Here is an 18293-nt window from a genome sequence, read left to right as displayed (position 1 = left end):
CACACACACACAAGCGCATATACGCAAGTGCAATCTTTCTATCATACAAGCTCTTCTTGCTCTCTATTTGTGTGAATGTGCGCGTGGAAAGCTGGCGCGCAGCACAGACGCTTGATTCAATATCATAAGCAGGTAGACCCCCATCACGAATTCCAAGCCACATTAGTATTCACCTCCACTGCCTGTGTCACACAGAATCAAGGGGGAGATGCATTCAGATAGCCAACACCCAGACACTTAGGCTATGGTTAGACTAGTGTATTCCTGGCGTTTTTTTATACGTTTTTGACGACGTTTCATGTCCTATCTACACAGAAATGCGTTTTTTGGCGTTTTTTTTGTGGATACGGCTGAAACGCAAAATTGTGTTTGCGTTTGGAGATACGCAAAAAAAACGCTTCGACAACAGTGTGTGGTCAGCACGGAGCAGTTGTTGCGAAAACGCCCATGCGCAGTAGATACCATCTGCGTGCCCTTCCTGTGTACAGTGTGTGTGTTTGGGACAGAGCTCCGTGTCCCAAATAGCTTCAGCTACCATGTGTTGTCAAGTTATTGTTATAAGGACCCCAGTCCAAGCTACAACAGTCTGCATTCCCTTAACAATTGTTTGTATTGAGCCGTATTGTATTGTACCCATATGCAATATGTTAAATAAAGTTTACATCCATTCATTCTGCTAGCATTACCGATTGCATGAGCAGCTGGCTAACGTGAGCTATCAGGATTCAGACCATGTTAGCTCAGAGTTCCTCTTTCAACTTAAGAAGCATTAAACAAAATGGCCCAGTCATCTATTCACCTTTGTTTAATACACACATTCATAGTGACTTTTATGATACACTGGATGGGTGTTTAGCTGGAGTTGAGGATGTAGACAAAATTCTTATTGGAGACTGGAACACGGATATGCAACGAAAAGATGCACCCGTCTTCAAGGCCTTCAGTAGGTTTTGTGATCTGCACGGCCTCAGCCAGCTAATCACCCAACCCACACGTGTATGTGAATCAACTCAGACTACCATTGACCTCATTCTGACCTCCGACAAGTCCAAGATCTCCAATAAAGGGGTTATAGCATGCGGGTTAAGTGATCATTATATGATATTCTGTACCCGCAAAAAACTAAAACAAAAGGCTGGCTGCCACAAAACAGTCACATCTAGAGACCTCAAAACCTACTCTAGCGAGGCCTTTAACCTTGAACTGGAGAGCCTGGACTGGTCAGATGAACTCAATGGTACACTGGTTGAAGAAACATGGCTTGGTTTCAAAACCAAATTCTCAACAATACTAAACGACATGGCCCCCCTAAGAACCACCAGGGTAAAAAATCGCGCTGAGCCGTGGATGCACTCCGAAATACTGGCCGCTATGAAAACCAGAGACAAAAAATGCTCTGAGTTTCGTAAAAGTCAGTCAAAGCTTACTAAAAGCACGAGCAGTGAACTCCAAGCCCACGTGACTGAACTCAAACTAGAAAGAAACAGACTAAGAAACGACGTAAACTCCATGATCAAAACTGCAAAAAAGAATTTCATCAATGACAAAACTGAGGAAAACAAAAACAAACCACGTGAACTTTGGAAATTACTCAATAATCAACTAGGATGCAGTAAAAAACTTAAAACCAGATTCTCAAACATAAACATAAAAACGGACAACACGCTCATCACAGACAAGCTGGATGTAGCCAATTACTTAAACATTTTCTTCACAAACATAGCCACAACACTGGTAAACAAACTACCCTCCCACTCAGGGCTTTATGGGGTAGAACACATAGTAGCTTACTACAAAAACCTAGGGGTCCGCAAGGACGACTTCAAGCTAGAAATGGTAACAACAGATGAGGTACTCAATAAACTGAGCGCCCTCCAACCTAACAAGGCCACTGGCCATGACAACATCCCCTCCAAATTCCTCAGAGACTCAGCAGCCGCCATCACCCCAATCATCACACACATAATAAACCTCTCCATAAAACAGGGACACGTCCCCAAGGACTTCAAAATTGCGAGGGTGACCCCTCTGCACAAAAAGGGCAGCAAATTAGACCCAGGCAACTACCGCCCTGTTTCTATTCTCACCTCCATCTCGAAAGTCATGGAAAAAATAGTCTACGAACAGGTCGAAAAGTACCTAGCGGAAAAAAATCGAATCTACGAATTCCAATCTGGCTTCAGAACATCCCACTCCACTGACACATGCCTTCTCTATTTGAATGACCACATCAAACAAGAGGTGGACGCAGGCAAATACTGCGGCATGGTCATGCTGGACCTACAAAAGGCCTTTGACACGGTCAATCACTCCATTCTGATTGAGAAGCTAAAAGCAATTGGTTTTGATAGTCTATCAGTGAGCTGGATGCAATCCTACCTTGAGGGCAGGGAACAGATGGTGGAGGTAAACGGTACCCTATCCCCCCCTCTCACAGTGAGCTGTGGTGTTCCACAAGGAAGCATACTAGGACCGCTACTGTTCCTAATTTATGCAAATGACATGTCGTCAGCTTGTGACTGCAACTTGTTCCTGTTTGCGGACGACTCAGCCCTGCTGGTCTCTGACAAGAACAAGTTACAGGTTGAAAAAACCCTCAGCTCTGAACTAGGCAGAATCTGCATATGGCTCGCTGATAACAAACTATCATTACACATGGGCAAAACAGAGTCCATTCTCTTCGGTTCAAATAACAAACTCAGCAAGACCGACGGCTTCTCAGTTACAGTGGGTGACAATATTGTCACAAGGAAAGATGAAATTACCTACCTGGGTTCCATCCTAGAGGCTAATCTCTCCTGTGACAAAATGGCATCCAATGTAATAAAAAAAGTCAACCAACGAACTCGATTCTTGTACCGGATCTCCTCTCTGGTAAACAAGAATACCCTGAAGACTCTGGCAGGAGCACTCATTCAGGGGTACTACGACTATGCTTGCACCTCATGGTACCAAAGCACCTCAAAGGCGCTAAAAACAAAATTACAAACATCTCAAAACAAACTGGTCAGACTACTGCTTGACCTTACTCCTAGAACCCACCTCACCCCTGCCCACTTTGACAACCTAGGATGGCTTAGAGTAGATGACAGAGTACAGCAACTTGCAATGGGCCTGGTCTACAAGATACACTACACGACCAAGGTACCCATGTACATGGCAAAATACTTCCCAAAGGTCAGTGAATACCACGATCACAACACCAGAGGGAGCTCCACAAATCATGTTAAACCCAGATTCGGCTCAAATAAGGGACTAAACACGTTTCGCAATTATGCCACATCAATGTGGAACGCCCTACCCAAAGCTGTAAAGGAATGTGGATCACTACCCACTTTCAAAACCTCTCTCAAGAGACACCTACGGGAGACTGCAATGCAACACTGGCCCCTGTAAATATCCTAACCCAACCCCCTCCAATGTACAGTCATTTACCTAGTATGGTCTTGTCAATAGTCCAATGTACAATTTTGTTTGTTTGTACAGAGTCCCCCCCCCCCTCAATGTACAGTTTTGCTTGTTTATACAATGTGCCCCCCCCCCCCCCCACCCACCTCCAATGTAAATTACCCAGTATGGTTGTCAATATCCCAGTGTACCCAACCCCCCCCACCCAACCTCCTCCAATGTACAGTTTCTACGTCAAATGTATATACTCCCTTTTCTTGACTCCTTCTGTATCACAAACAGTACTGTATTTGCAAATCTGGTATGTCATAAATGTATAGATGTAGCAGTACTGACTATCTGTATGTCATGTATGTCATATATGTCCTGATGAATTGAAAATGGGGGACCCTGGTGTAAACAAGACGAAAGTCTTTCTCTGGTCTGCATCCCCTAAACAATTGTGTGTATTGAGCTGTACTGTATTGTACCCATTCTGCAATCTGTTAATAAAGTTTTCAATCAATCAATCAATCAACACAGCGTTGTCTCTAATGTTATCTAACTACTGATAGCTCACGATATCATCAGTTTTGATGCTGGCTAAGTAGCGTGAGCTAACGTTAGCTTCTAGCCACAATGCTATATTGTTATAATGGCATACTCCATTGACGTTAGCATGCAGCTAACAATGCTACAATGCTACCGATCGTTTTTTAGCCTAAACTATCCGCTCTTGGTGGTCACTTGTGTTGATGTTAGTTTTGTTTCATCAACAAATGACAGGCAGAACACACAGTGAATGTATCCGTTTTGTTTATTGCACTTTTATTAGGCTTTGCTGAAAAATTATTGCTGCATTGAGTAAAGCAAGATGGTGGCGCGGCATAGGCGCCTGCCTTATTGACATTTTCTTTTGCTGGAGCTTCCACCAGGAAGTGTATTGGCACATTCGTTCTGATTGGTTGAAATTGCCTTCATGTTTGCCACCTACTGCCACCTACTGCTTTGGCAGTGTACTACATCAGTGTGCTTGGCTGACAAAAACGAAAAAAAAACGAAAGTGTGACTCGAGGCGCATGACGTCGCGGCGATACGCGGCGATACGTATAAGAAAACAATACGAAGATGATACGAAAGGTGTAACCTCAGCCTAAGTCTACCTGCGCTTTTTGTTATGTAAAACGGTGGCCGGGTACTTAGTCACAACGAATGGATACAGCGCATTTTTGTGTGCGCGTACACGCGAGTACACATCCGTGCGCGATCGCGTGTACTTCTGCCTCAGTGATCTGGTAACACGGCGTGTAACCGCGTGTGACTACGACTGCACCACTGGCTGTGGGTGTGTTGATGGTTTGCTTATTGTTCATTGTTCATTGAGCAAACAACACTTCCAGTCGCTGGGCTGGCCCCCTCTTATCTTACAAATTATTTTCAGTGGAACAGGGACATGCATACCCATAACACCAGAGCCAGCATTGCTGACCTGCGTATTCCAAGGTTCAAAACTAATATGGGCAAATGTTCTTTTAAATTCTGGGGAGCCACAAATTGGAATTTGCTACCTTCACAGCTAAAATGCATCGACACAATTTTAAGAAAAAAGTAAAATCATGGCTCCTCGACAATGTCAAAAACTAGATTTTAAAATGCATGAAAATGTTGTCTGATACATTGTTGTCTGTGGCTACGTTTGTACTGCATTTAATTAAAATGTTCATGTCTATGTAGTTTGTCAAATTGTTATTTATTGTCATGTTTTGTATCGCTTGTCTGTCTGAGACCAAGGACCACAATGGAAATAAGTCTTGACTTTTTTGTGTAGCATCCTTGACGTTTTTCTGGAATCTTGTATTTTTTTAAATGTCTAATCAAATCAAATCAATGTGTTGGATCCTTCATTCCAAAACTTTACAGGGGGGAAACTACATTGGAGGTAGTTGGGTTTGGACATTTACAGGAGTGTGGATTGATTGATTGAATTGATTGATTGATTGAAAAGTTTATTAACAGATTGCAGAATGGGTACAGTACAGTACAGCTCAATACATACAATTGTTAAGGGGATGCAGACCAGAGAAAGACTTTCGTCTTGTTTACATCAGGGTCCCCCGTTTTCAATTCATCATAACATATATGACATACATGACATACAGATAGACAGTACTGCTACATCTATACATTTATGACATATCAGATTTGCAAATACAGTACTGTTTGTGATACAAAAGTGTCCAGAAAAGGAGTGTATATACATTTGGCGTAGAAACTGTACATTGGAGGAGGTTGGATGGGTGGGGTGGGGTTGGGTGGGTTGGGTGAGGGCTGTACATTGGAATACTGACAAAGCCTTACTTGGTAATTTACTGTACAACTAGGTTAGGACATTTGTAGGGGCCAGTTTCGAATTGCAGTCTCACGTAGGTGTTTTTTGAGAGTGTTTTTGAAAGTGGGTATAGTGATTCACATTCCTTTACAGCTTTAGAGTTGGGTTTGGACATTTACAGGAGTGTGGGATGAGAACAAACCTGTTTGACTGTCACACGTCTACATTCATACTCGTATTTCACGAGCAGAGTCCTGTCAACGTCCTTGTTACCTTATAAGTGGATTTTGGGCATCTTCTCCACAGATCTACTTATAATAAGAGAGGCATTTGTTTTTCACCCAAAGGTAGGCTGTTATTTAATACTATTGGGTCACATACTGTAACAGTTAAAGCTTGTTCTCTCAGAAGTACAAATACATTTTGTTATGGATACAAGCTTTCCCCCTGTATGTTGAATTGCAGCAGCTATGATAGGAGTGACTAATGCAACGGACATCATACGCCCCATTAACTCTGCCTCTCTTTGTTAACTACAACAAGCAATGCTGTTTGTTATTTAAGATGAGGTCGGACTCGGCACTGATAGATTTGTGTTCATTGTGCTGCTTTTATAAAGCCTCAAATGACGGCTTACAATATTTCATAAAAGCAAAGTGTTTAGTTTGTCTAAGATTTAAAAAGGTTTAAACTTACAGCACTGACAATTCTCTATAGTATTTTTTATAGTGTCCCGACCCATATAAAAACATGTCTTAATAAAAAATTAAGTCGAATTCTGCCTTTGTCTCTATTAACTACATATAAATATTTATATAATTGTTTGCTTTATAGACGAAGGTTGCAACATAATTATGTAATGTGATTTGTAATTAATTAATCTAATTAATCACATTTTAATCGCATAACCATTTTAGGCCTGATATTTTATATTCTATAATCATATTTCAAATTGCATTTGTCCGGATGGCAGAATTCAGTACTGTATCTACAAAACCTTCTGTTTAATCATCTTCCCTTTATTCATTTGCTTAGATTGTTCAGGTCTGGTAAATTTTAGCATGGTGTTATTCACAGTCAAAAAAAATAATTGAATTGATATTCTCATTTGGTTCATTACAATTTACTCAAGCCTGAGATCCATAGATGTCCCTAGAATCAGATACCAAGAACATGCAAATGGACCATTTAAATAAATAAAATTAAATGTTTATTCTACGTTCTTATGGAATGAATGTGATAATATATATATATATATTTATTTATTTAAAAAAAACTTTTTTTTTAAATTAATTTTGAGTTCATTTTCATAACGCGATAATTTGCTGTGTAATTAATTTATCTAATTAACGCGATAAACTGACAGCCCTAAAATAAATATATTTTAAAAAATGTTATCTCGAAGCTTCGAATTAAAATCGAATATCGGCCCTGAAGCTTCGACAGCCAAAAAAAGCTTCAAAGGTCAGCCCTACAGAGAACAGACTATATGACAGGGAGTGACTATGATAGGGAGTCACATAGATCAGACTATGACGGGGGTGACTAACCCAGTCTAGATAGTACAAATATTTTAGTGGAACCATTTTGAGTTATTATTATTATTTTTTTATTCAAGGGTCACAGTACAATGTTTTATTTCAGTCATAAAATGCTTATTGTGGACTGTTAATCTTGAGAGTATAATCTTTTCAGCTTTGGATGTATCATTTGATTTGTTATAAGTGTTTTAGTGCACCTAAAGACTCCAAAAGACATGGCCTTCTGTTCACTAGACACTATAGATGCTTGATTGATAAGCGCCGTGTCCTCCAAGCTAAATGTGAACGATGGACCAATCGGATATAGCGGGATTGACTGGGGCCAATAACCCGATTTTACATTATGTAATATCTTAAAGGAAGTCGATTGGATATCTGGAATGGTTTGATTATGTCGATAATATCCAGGGAGGTAGAGATCAAAAGGTTGTCATTTTCACAACAGTTTTAATATTTTGGGTAATTTTACTTCAGTTAAAAAAAAATGCAACAAGATTTATTTTTTATTTTTTTTTATCCACTTTTTCTCCTTATTTTCAATTTTTCACTCATCCCAATTTCGCCTCGCCAATTCTCCCTTCAATTCTCCCCTCCCCTGTCTCGGACGTTGCTAGACTATGCCTCCCACTGGTCAGCTGCAGTGAGGACCAAGCCTTGCATCACGTGTCCCCTCCGGTACACGAGGAGGCAGCCGTCGCATCTTTTCACCTGAACAGCGCGATCTCTCAGTGGCGAGGAGTAACGCGTGGGAGGCTCACGCTGCCCCCGATACTTCCTGATTCTGCTGTACAGGCGCACCAACCGACCTGTAGGAGTCGCTGTCCACAACGTCCAATCCCCACCCACCGGCTTTCCCACCCTCTACCACTGCCAATTGTGTTAGTATGAACGACCGGCCAAGCCGGTAGCAACGCCGAGAGCTGGGCTCGAACCCAGCATCTCCTGCGTTAGTGGCGAGCGCCTTTCCCACTGCGCCACTCAGCCGCGAAAAAGACTATTTTCATTATTAATTTGTTGTTGGACAATCCATCATCAGTCACTCTGAGTCTACATCATCAGTCACTCTACATCAGTCACTCTACACATCATCAGTCACTCTACATCAGTCACTCTACACATCATAGTCACTCTACATCATAGTCACTCTACATCAGTTACTCTACATCTAGTCACTCTACATCATAGTCACTCTACATCAGTTACTCTACATCTAGTCACTCTACATCAGTCACTCTACATCATAGTCACATCAGTCACTCTACATCATAGTCACTCTACATCATCAGTCACTCTACATCATAGTCACTCTACATCATCAGTCACTCTACATCATAGTCACTCTACATCAGTGTGAGGTTTCTGTCCTTGCCTTCTCACTCGTTCTGTTCCTTTAACCACCCTCGCTTTGTTTTCATTCATTTTTTCTGTCAAGTATTTCAATTCCCTCGTTCACACGTTTCTCCCCGCTGACGTCATCTGAGACGTCGCTGATTGGTTCCCTCACTTCCCCACGCTTTTCAATCACATTCCCCAGCTGTCACTGCCTTTCAATCAATCGATCCCTCATTATTTATACCCCGTTTTCCCCACCCTAAGTTGTTGGTTCGTCTTGATTTGTCGCTGGATGTTTTTCCCCGTTGCTGCTGTTTCACTGTGCTATTCTCCAGGAATTCCTAGAAGCCTCCGCTTTCCTAGAAGCCTCCGCTTGGATACCTGCTCCGTGGCGCGCGCTCGCCTCCACTTTGTTCCTGTTCCTTTACGCAGCTCGTCTGGGTGAGTTTATCTAGATTGACTGTCTTGACCTATTTCCGATTTTCGTGTGTAACCTTTACACTGAAGTCTACCACCTTTTTGTCAGACAGTCACTCACCCAGCCATTATCGTTTTTGCTCTTTCCTTTACGGAATAATATTTTGGGATCTTCCACCTCCCACTGTGTATTTACACGAAGATATTATTTCACATTTGGACTGTGTTTGGATTTTTGCTCACTGTGTATTTACACGAAGATATTGTTTCACATTTGGACTGTGTTTGGATTTTTGCTCACTGTGTGTTTACACGAAGATAGTATTTCACATTTGGACGGTGTATGGATTTTGCTCACTGTGTGATTACATGAAGATATTTCACTTGGGCTGTTTTTGGAATATTGCTCATCACTGTGTTGTTTAACACGAAGAATATAACACCCTGTCCTCCAGCTCGTTTTCAAGTCTGCTCTGTCACTGACCCGTTCCCTCTCTCCCTCTCTCGGTCTTGCACAACATCTGAGAGGTCCGCCGTGAGAGTCTGCAGAGCGGTACAGAGGTCTGCTCCTGCTTCCCAAGACTACCCTTCCGGGAGAAGCTGCAGAGCAGCAGAACTTTGCCCCCTGTTCATTGTACCTGTTTCTTGTTGACCTGCTTTCCCTGTTTCACTTATTCTAGTCACCAAATAAACAAGCCCTTGTATTTGGCAACTCTGAATCCAACTCTCTTGTGTCGTTGCGTTTGGGGTCGGTGTCAAACCATAACATTACGAACCAACCATGACGACCCCAGCCGACACAGAGGGGGTCAGAACCGCACTTGCATTTCAAGTCGAGTTGACCAGGGATCACGGTCTCCAACTAGAGCGGGCTGCGGCTGCGGTGCAGAACCTCAGGGACCAGGTCCTGCCTATGCAGGGTTTAATGGCCGCTATGGCGGGACAACAGTCCGAGATTCTCGCCCAGCTTAACTCGCTGGGCGACGCCGTTAATACTTTTCATCTCTCACACCCTCCAGGAACATTCCCCGCAGCCCCAGCAGATCTCGCACCTCGGGAACCCCTTCTCTCCGTCCCACGGCTGTTTGACGGTAATCCCGAGGAGTGTGCCACATTCATCATGCAATGTGAGTTGGTTTTCCGTCATCAGCCAAGCCGTTTTTCAGCTCATGGGTCCCGAGTGGCTTATATAACCAACCTACTTTCAGGCCATGCTGCCCAGTGGGTCACATCCTCCTGGGCAATGGAAGCAGATTTTTTGTTCTCCTACCCAGACTTCGTGGCGGAGCTCCGCAGAGTGTTCCACCATCCAGCCCGAGGTCTGGACCCTGGAGCCCGGTTGGGGACCTTCCGGCAAGGGAGCAGCAGGGTGACGGACTATGTCATGGAGTTTCGACTGGCGGCGGTGGAGAGCGGATGGAACGAACCTGCTCTTCGCCTAACCTTCATAAGGGGGCTCAGTGACGCAGTCCGGGACCAGCTCGCTACCAGGGAGGTGCCCGACTCCCTCGAGGAGCTGTTTAGCCTTGTCATCCGTATTGACGGACGCCTCTTGGAGAGAAGGCGCGAGAGGGCCCGACTGTCACCTCCTGAAGCACCCCGGACTCCTGGACGCCCCGTCCCCAACACTACTGTGGGTAACAGGCTTCCCCGTCCGGTGCGCGAGGAGGAACCCATGCAGCTGGGACGCTCTCATCTGAGCCAGGCGGAGCGTCAGGCAAGGCTCAGGTCCGGTCTCTGCCTCTACTGCGGAGGTGCGGGACACCGTATCGCCGACTGCCCTACCCGGCCAAAAGATCGGGCTCACCAAGACCCCGGGAGATCCTGGTGAGCCGTTTTTCCCATTCCCAGCGCCGCGCACCACCTGACCATCTGTTGAGCGTCACCCTGGCCTGGGGGGACCAACGTGCCACGGTGGAGGCCCTCATCGACTCTGGGGCAGACGAGAACTTCCTCGACTTCGAGTTTGCCACCCAAGCCAACATACCTCTTGAGGCCCTTGTGAGGCCCTTGGAGATCTTTTCGTTGGACCAACACCGCCTGGCCGACATCTCTCAACGGACCGGCCCAGTCTTGCTGACCATTGCTGGGAACCACGTAGAGAGGATCCAGTTCCTCATTACCCAATCCCCCCTTGTCCCGGTGGTCCTGGGTAGGCCCTGGCTCGCGCTGCACGAGCCCCACATCGCCTGGGCCTCCGGTACCATCAGGGGCTGGAGCTCCTCCTGTCACGCCCGCTGTCTACAGGCGGCGTCTTGTCCCCCGCCCCGGAGACCGGCTGGTGAGTTGCCCCCGGATCCCTTGTCCGTTCCTCCCGAGTACCACGACCTCATGGAGGTATTCAGTAAGACCAGGGCTCAGTCCCTTCCACCTCACCGCCCCTATGACTGCGCCATCAACCTCCGCCAAGGGGCTCCCCTTCCCGGCAGCCGCCTCTACAGTCTGACTGCCCCGGAGAAGAAGGCGATGGATCTCTACATCTCTGAGTCATTGGAAGCAGGACTCATTCGGCCTTCCTCCTCCCCGGTGGCGGCCGGGTTCTTCTTTGTTGGAAAGAAGGATGGGGACCTGCGACCCTGCATCGACTATCGTCAGCTCAACGAGATCACCATCAAGAACAAATACCCCCTACCTCTCATGAGCTCCACCTTCGAGCCACTGACCCAGGCCTCGTTCTTCACCAAGCTGGATCTCCGAAGTGCCTATCATCTTGTCCGTATCCGTGAGGGCGATGAATGGAAGACCGCCTTCAAGACCCCCAGGGGCCACTATGAGTACCTTGTGATGCCGTTCGGTCTCACCAACGCCCCGGCGGTATTCCAGGCACTCATGAACGATGTCCTCCGTGACATGCTGGAGGTGTTCGTGGTGGTGTACCTGGACGACATTCTTATCTTTTCCAGGACCCTCGAGGAACACATCCTGCATGTCCGCCGGGTGCTGGAGCGCCTCCTCCACAATCGGCTCTTCGTCAAGGCGGAGAAGTGCCGTTTCCACTCCAACTCCGTCGACTACCTGGGCTTCATCGTGGAGAAGGGCTTGACCCGAGCGGATCCTCGCAAGATCCAGGCTGTGGAGGATTGGCCGGAACCCACCACTCGGAAGGAGCTACAGAGTTTCCTCGGGTTCGCAAACTTCTACCGAAGGTTCATCCGGAACTACAGCCAAGTGGCGGAGCCTCTTACCAAGCTGACCTCCCCCGCTCTGCCGTTCGACTGGTCCCCAGCGGCATGCGCTGCGTTCCGCTCCCTCAAGAGAAGGTTCACTTCCGCTCCTATCCTGCTCCACCCTGACCCCAAGAGACAGTTCATCGTGGAGGTGGACGCCTCGGATTCTGGCCTGGGCGCTGTCCTATCCCAGCGTTCTCCTTCCGACCAGAAGGTACATCCTTGCGCCTTCTACTCGCGTCGCTTCCTCCCCGCCGAGAGGAACTACGACACCGGCAATCGGGAGCTACTGGCGGTCGTGGCGGCTCTGGAGGAGTGGCGTCATTGGCTAGAGGGTGCCGAGGAGCCTTTTACCATCTGGACGGACCACAAGAACCTAACGTTCATCCGCGCTTCCAGGCGCCTCAACGGTCGGCAGAGATGGGCCAGTTTCCTCAGTCGGTTCGACTTCTCGCTGACCTTCCGCCCCGGTTCCCGCAACACGAAGGCCGACTCCCTGTCCCGGATGCACTCCAAGGGGGCTCCACCCTCTGAGGACCCATCTCCCATCATCCCGGAGGCCCGAGTGGTTGGAGCCATCACCTTGGGCATCGAGGGTGTGGTGAGGCGTGCCCTACGCTTCCAACGTGCTCCAAGCAACGTCCCTAGGAGCCGTCTCTTCGTCCCTGACTCTGTCCGGTCCCAGGTACTGCTGTGGGGCCATACCAGCCGGTTCGCCTGCCACCCAGGCGTCCATCGCACGTTCTCCTTCCTGGCTCGTCGTTTCTGGTGGCCCACCATGCGAAACGACGTCAAGGAGTTCGTATTGGCCTGCGCGGTCTGTGCCCGCAGCAAGGCCTCTCACCAGGCACCCTCCGGGCTCTTGCAGCCACTTCCCGTTCCAAGCCGTCCGTGGTCACATGTGGCACTCGACTTCGTCACTGGACTACCCTCCTCCCAGGGGAACACCTGCCTTCTGACCGTGGTGGATCGATTCAGCAAGGGGGTCCACCTCGTGGCCCTCTCCAAGCTTCCCTCGGCAGCCGAGACGGCGGACCTCCTGACGCACCACGTGTTCCGCCTTCACGGTTTCCCCCAGGACATCGTCTCTGACCGGGGGCCCCAGTTCACCTCCCAGGTTTGGCGGGCTTTCTGCAAGGGATTGGGGGCAACGGTCAGTCTCTCCTCCGGCTACCATCCCCAGACAAACGGGCAGACGGAGAGGATGAACCAGAGCGTGGAGTCTGCTCTTCGGTGTGTGGCAGCCGAGAGGCCGGCATCCTGGAGTCGTTTCCTTCCCTGGGTTGAATACTCGATCAACTCAATGGTCAGTTCCGCCACCGGCCTCTCCCCCTTTGAGGCCTCCCTAGGCTACCAGCCCCCTCTTTTTCCCGCACTGGAGACGGAAGTGGCAGTTCCCTCCGTGCAGGTCCACCTCGACCGCTGCCGTCGCGTTTGGGAGATCACCAGGACCGCGCTGCTCCGGACATCTGAGCGCGCCTGTCGTGGTGCCGACCGGCGCCGGGTTCCCGCGCCGACTTACCGCCCTGGGCAGAGGGTGTGGCTCTCCGCGAAGGACCTCCCGCTACGGTCCTCGGCCAAGAAGCTCAACCCTCGCTTCGTCGGTCCTTTCGAGGTCCTGAAGGTACTCAGTCCGGCGGCCCTGCGCCTGAAGCTTCCTGCATCCATGCACATCCACCCCGTGTTCCATGTCTCCCGGGTTAAGCCCGTCTCCCTCAGTCCCCTTATGCCTCCGGCTCCTGATCCACCGCCTCCTGTGCTAGTGGATGGTCACCCCCAGTGGCAGGTCCGCCGGTTGATGGGCGTTCGTCGGCGGGGCCGGGGATTCCAATACCTGGTGGACTGGGAGGGTTACGGCCCTGAGGAGCGCAGCTGGGTCTCCCGGCAGCTCATCGTGGATCCCGGCTTGATCACCGACTTCCATCGGGCCCATCCTGACGAGCCGGGTCGGCCTGGTCGCCGGGCGGCTCCCGTTGAGGGGGGGGTACTGTGAGGTTTCTGTCCTTGCCTTCTCACTCGTTCTGTTCCTTTAACCACCCTCGCTTTGTTTTCATTCATTTTTTCTGTCAAGTATTTCAATTCCCTCGTTCACACGTTTCTCCCCGCTGACGTCATCTGAGACGTCGCTGATTGGTTCCCTCACTTCCCCACGCTTTTCAATCACATTCCCCAGCTGTCACTGCCTTTCAATCAATCGATCCCTCATTATTTATACCCCGTTTTCCCCACCCTAAGTTGTTGGTTCGTCTTGATTTGTCGCTGGATGTTTTTCCCCGTTGCTGCTGTTTCACTGTGCTATTCTCCAGGAATTCCTAGAAGCCTCCGCTTTCCTAGAAGCCTCCGCTTGGATACCTGCTCCGTGGCGCGCGCTCGCCTCCACTTTGTTCCTGTTCCTTTACGCAGCTCGTCTGGGTGAGTTTATCTAGATTGACTGTCTTGACCTATTTCCGATTTTCGTGTGTAACCTTTACACTGAAGTCTACCACCTTTTTGTCAGACAGTCACTCACCCAGCCATTATCGTTTTTGCTCTTTCCTTTACGGAATAATATTTTGGGATCTTCCACCTCCCACTGTGTATTTACACGAAGATATTATTTCACATTTGGACTGTGTTTGGATTTTTGCTCACTGTGTATTTACACGAAGATATTGTTTCACATTTGGACTGTGTTTGGATTTTTGCTCACTGTGTGTTTACACGAAGATAGTATTTCACATTTGGACGGTGTATGGATTTTGCTCACTGTGTGATTACATGAAGATATTTCACTTGGGCTGTTTTTGGAATATTGCTCATCACTGTGTTGTTTAACACGAAGAATATAACACCCTGTCCTCCAGCTCGTTTTCAAGTCTGCTCTGTCACTGACCCGTTCCCTCTCTCCCTCTCTCGGTCTTGCACAACATCTGAGAGGTCCGCCGTGAGAGTCTGCAGAGCGGTACAGAGGTCTGCTCCTGCTTCCCAAGACTACCCTTCCGGGAGAAGCTGCAGAGCAGCAGAACTTTGCCCCTTGTTCATTGTACCTGTTTCTTGTTGACCTGCTTTCCCTGTTTCACTTATTCTAGTCACCAAATAAACAAGCCCTTGTATTTGGCAACTCTGAATCCAACTCTCTTGTGTCGTTGCGTTTGGGGTCGGTGTCAAACCATAACAATCAGTTACTCTACATCTAGTCACTCTACATCAGTCACTCTACATCAGTCACTCTACATCATAGTCACATCAGTCACTCTACATCATAGTCACTCTACATCATAGTCACTCTACATCAGTTACTCTACATCTAGTCACTCTACATCAGTCACTCTACATCATAGTCACATCAGTCACTCTACATCATAGTCACTCTACATCATAGTCACTCTACATCAGTTACTCTATCATAATCACTCTACATCATAGTCACATCAGTCACTCTACATCATAGTCACTCTACATCATAGTCACATCAGTCACTCTACATCATAGTCACTCTACATCATAGTCACATCAGTCACTCTACATCATAGATAGATAGATAGATAGATAGATAGATAGATAGATAGATAGATAGATAGATAGATAGATAGATAGATAGATAGATAGATAGATAGATAGATAGATAGATAGATAGATAGATAGATAGATAGATAGATAGATAGATAGATAGATAGATAGATAGATAGATAGATAGATAGATAGATAGATAGATAGATAGATAGATAGATAGATAGATAGATAGATACTTTATTAATCCCCTTGGGGAAATTCAGGAAGTCACTCTACATCAGTTACTCTAAACATCATTCAAGATTCAAGAGTTTTATTCATCACATACATACCAGGGCATACAGTGAAATGTGGTTGGACATGCCCGCTTCGATTGTGCAATAAAAACAATGGTAATAGTAATAATAATAAAAAAAGATTGAACTAGAATAGACATGGTAAATAGACATGTTAATAAATCGCTTAAAGGCACTGGATCCTATGTACACATACCTATATAATGTGCAGTTTTTCTTCTATGTCCCTATGCTATACTTGCTGTTACTAACTATACTATACAACAATCACAGCAAGTTATTTTCTTAACGTATCCTTTTCCTTCCTTTAAGGTAGAAAGAAAATAAATGCGATTAATTTGCGATTAATTGCGAGTTAACTATGGACAATCATGCGATTCATCAGATTAAATATTTTAATCGATTGACATGAACTCTGAACATGAACTTGCATCGGTTTGATAGATTATTATAGTTACTGGGTATTTCAAAGTACCTCATATTTGGTACCAGTTTGAAGCTTAACAACTAGGGCTTTCCAATGATATAAAATATGTGTATGATTATCATCATCATTTTTATTATTATGATTCATACGTAGTTGCACTTGAACTTGTTGAAATGAAACTGGATTAGATTAAAGCCATTTAATGGAATGTGTGCTCATGCACACACAGTAGAGCTTGAGGAGGCTTCTTCACGGTTATGGTTTTCTATGAATGATAAACAGAGAGAACACACAATAACCATAACCTGCCAGACCAAAACAAATTAAATGACTAGGCCTTGATGAGTGAGTGAGTTCACTGGGGACAATAGTGATCTCAGGTGAGAAAGGGTGTCGCCGACCACGCCATGAAAGTAGGAGGAGGAGGGCTGCAGCTGCATAGTCCAATGTTTATCTATGGCAGGGGTGGGCAATTCTTTTTCCCGGGGGGCCGAATGAGCAACTGAAAATATGTTGGAGGGCCGGGCCAAAATTCCAAACTCAATTATGCACAATATACATATTATTTAGTAAATGGCATTGTTTTGACCCCTGGTAAGAGTGTATGTTATTATTTGGCAATTAAAAGGTGAGGTTAGCTTTCAAAAATATAATGTATTCAAATAGAATTTATTTCCAAAATGATAAACAAAATGTGAAACATTAATAACAAAGGGCATGTATGAAAAAGTGCTATACAAATAAAGTTATTATTTTGAGTTTCATATACTATTGAAACAAGGATTTTCTTAGCTTTCTAAAGACATCACATCATCTTATAGCCAAAATAAACAAGACATGTCACTGAACTGTGTAAAGAAAAGTGTCCCAGTAGCCTTTTTTACTTTACATGCCTATATTAAACATTTAATGTTTTCAGAACTGTGCAAAAAAAAGAAGAAAAAAAAGATCAAGTGTCCCATTTCACTTGTTATATTTCCACATTTTAGTGTTCTTCAGCTCTTTTTTTTTCATTCAGTGTGATAAATCCAGTCTCTGTTAAGCTTTAACAAGTCCATCAAAGTCAGGTTGCATGTCTGAGGTGGAGATGCGAAGCACAGCTGCCAGATGTTCATCAGTGAGAGAGGATCTGCACCTGGACTTGGTAAACGTCATGACTGAGAATGTCTGTTCACATATAGGTGGATCCAAAGAGAACCAACATCTTCTGAGCATGTCTTCTCATGTTTGGAAAGTTCTCCTCCTTGAGAGCAGAGTAGAACTAGCAGTGATGCTGACTTAAAGTGCTCTTTCAGTAGTGAATCAGACTGCAGGTCAATGAGTTCAAGCTGAACATTAGTGGGTGCACTATCAACACTGCAGGTAAAGGGAGAGGAAACCAGCTGCATTTCATCCTCAACCTTTTTGAAATCTTGAAAACGCCTTGAGAATTCATCATGCAGTGCTCCCAACATGGATGAGTACCTGTGCCGGTGATCAGCTGATGGTTTGACTTCTTTCAGGGTTTTCATGTGTTTGAGATTGTTGCTGCCTAGTTGCCTTGAAATTAATTGCAACTTTGTCATGAAGGCTTTCACATGGCTATGCATTTCATGAGCAAAAATGCCCTTGCCCTGCAGTTGTGTGTTCCGTAGGGATGGGTACCGTTCACATTTGAACCGATGCGGTACCGGTACCTGTGAATCGATACCGGTACCCAACGGTACCATTTTTCTGTACTTTAGTCTCCAAGAATTTAATCTACCTACCTCAGTTGTGAAAAAAGAAATCCAAACTTCAAATAACCACACTTTCGACCATTTTCGGCTTGCCCCGACTGCTTTGTTGTTGAATCAAGTCAAATCCTAGGTAAGCGTATATTGTGCATGTGAACGTTGACATGAAAAAAAAGTAAAAAAAAGATTT

The sequence above is a fragment of the Notolepis coatsorum genome (genome assembly GCF_963971535.1).
Source record: "Notolepis coatsorum genome assembly, chromosome: 13".
NCBI lineage: Eukaryota > Metazoa > Chordata > Actinopteri > Aulopiformes > Paralepididae > Notolepis > Notolepis coatsorum.
The sequence above is the reverse complement of the archived record's forward strand: the minus strand, read 5'-3'. Positions refer to the sequence as shown.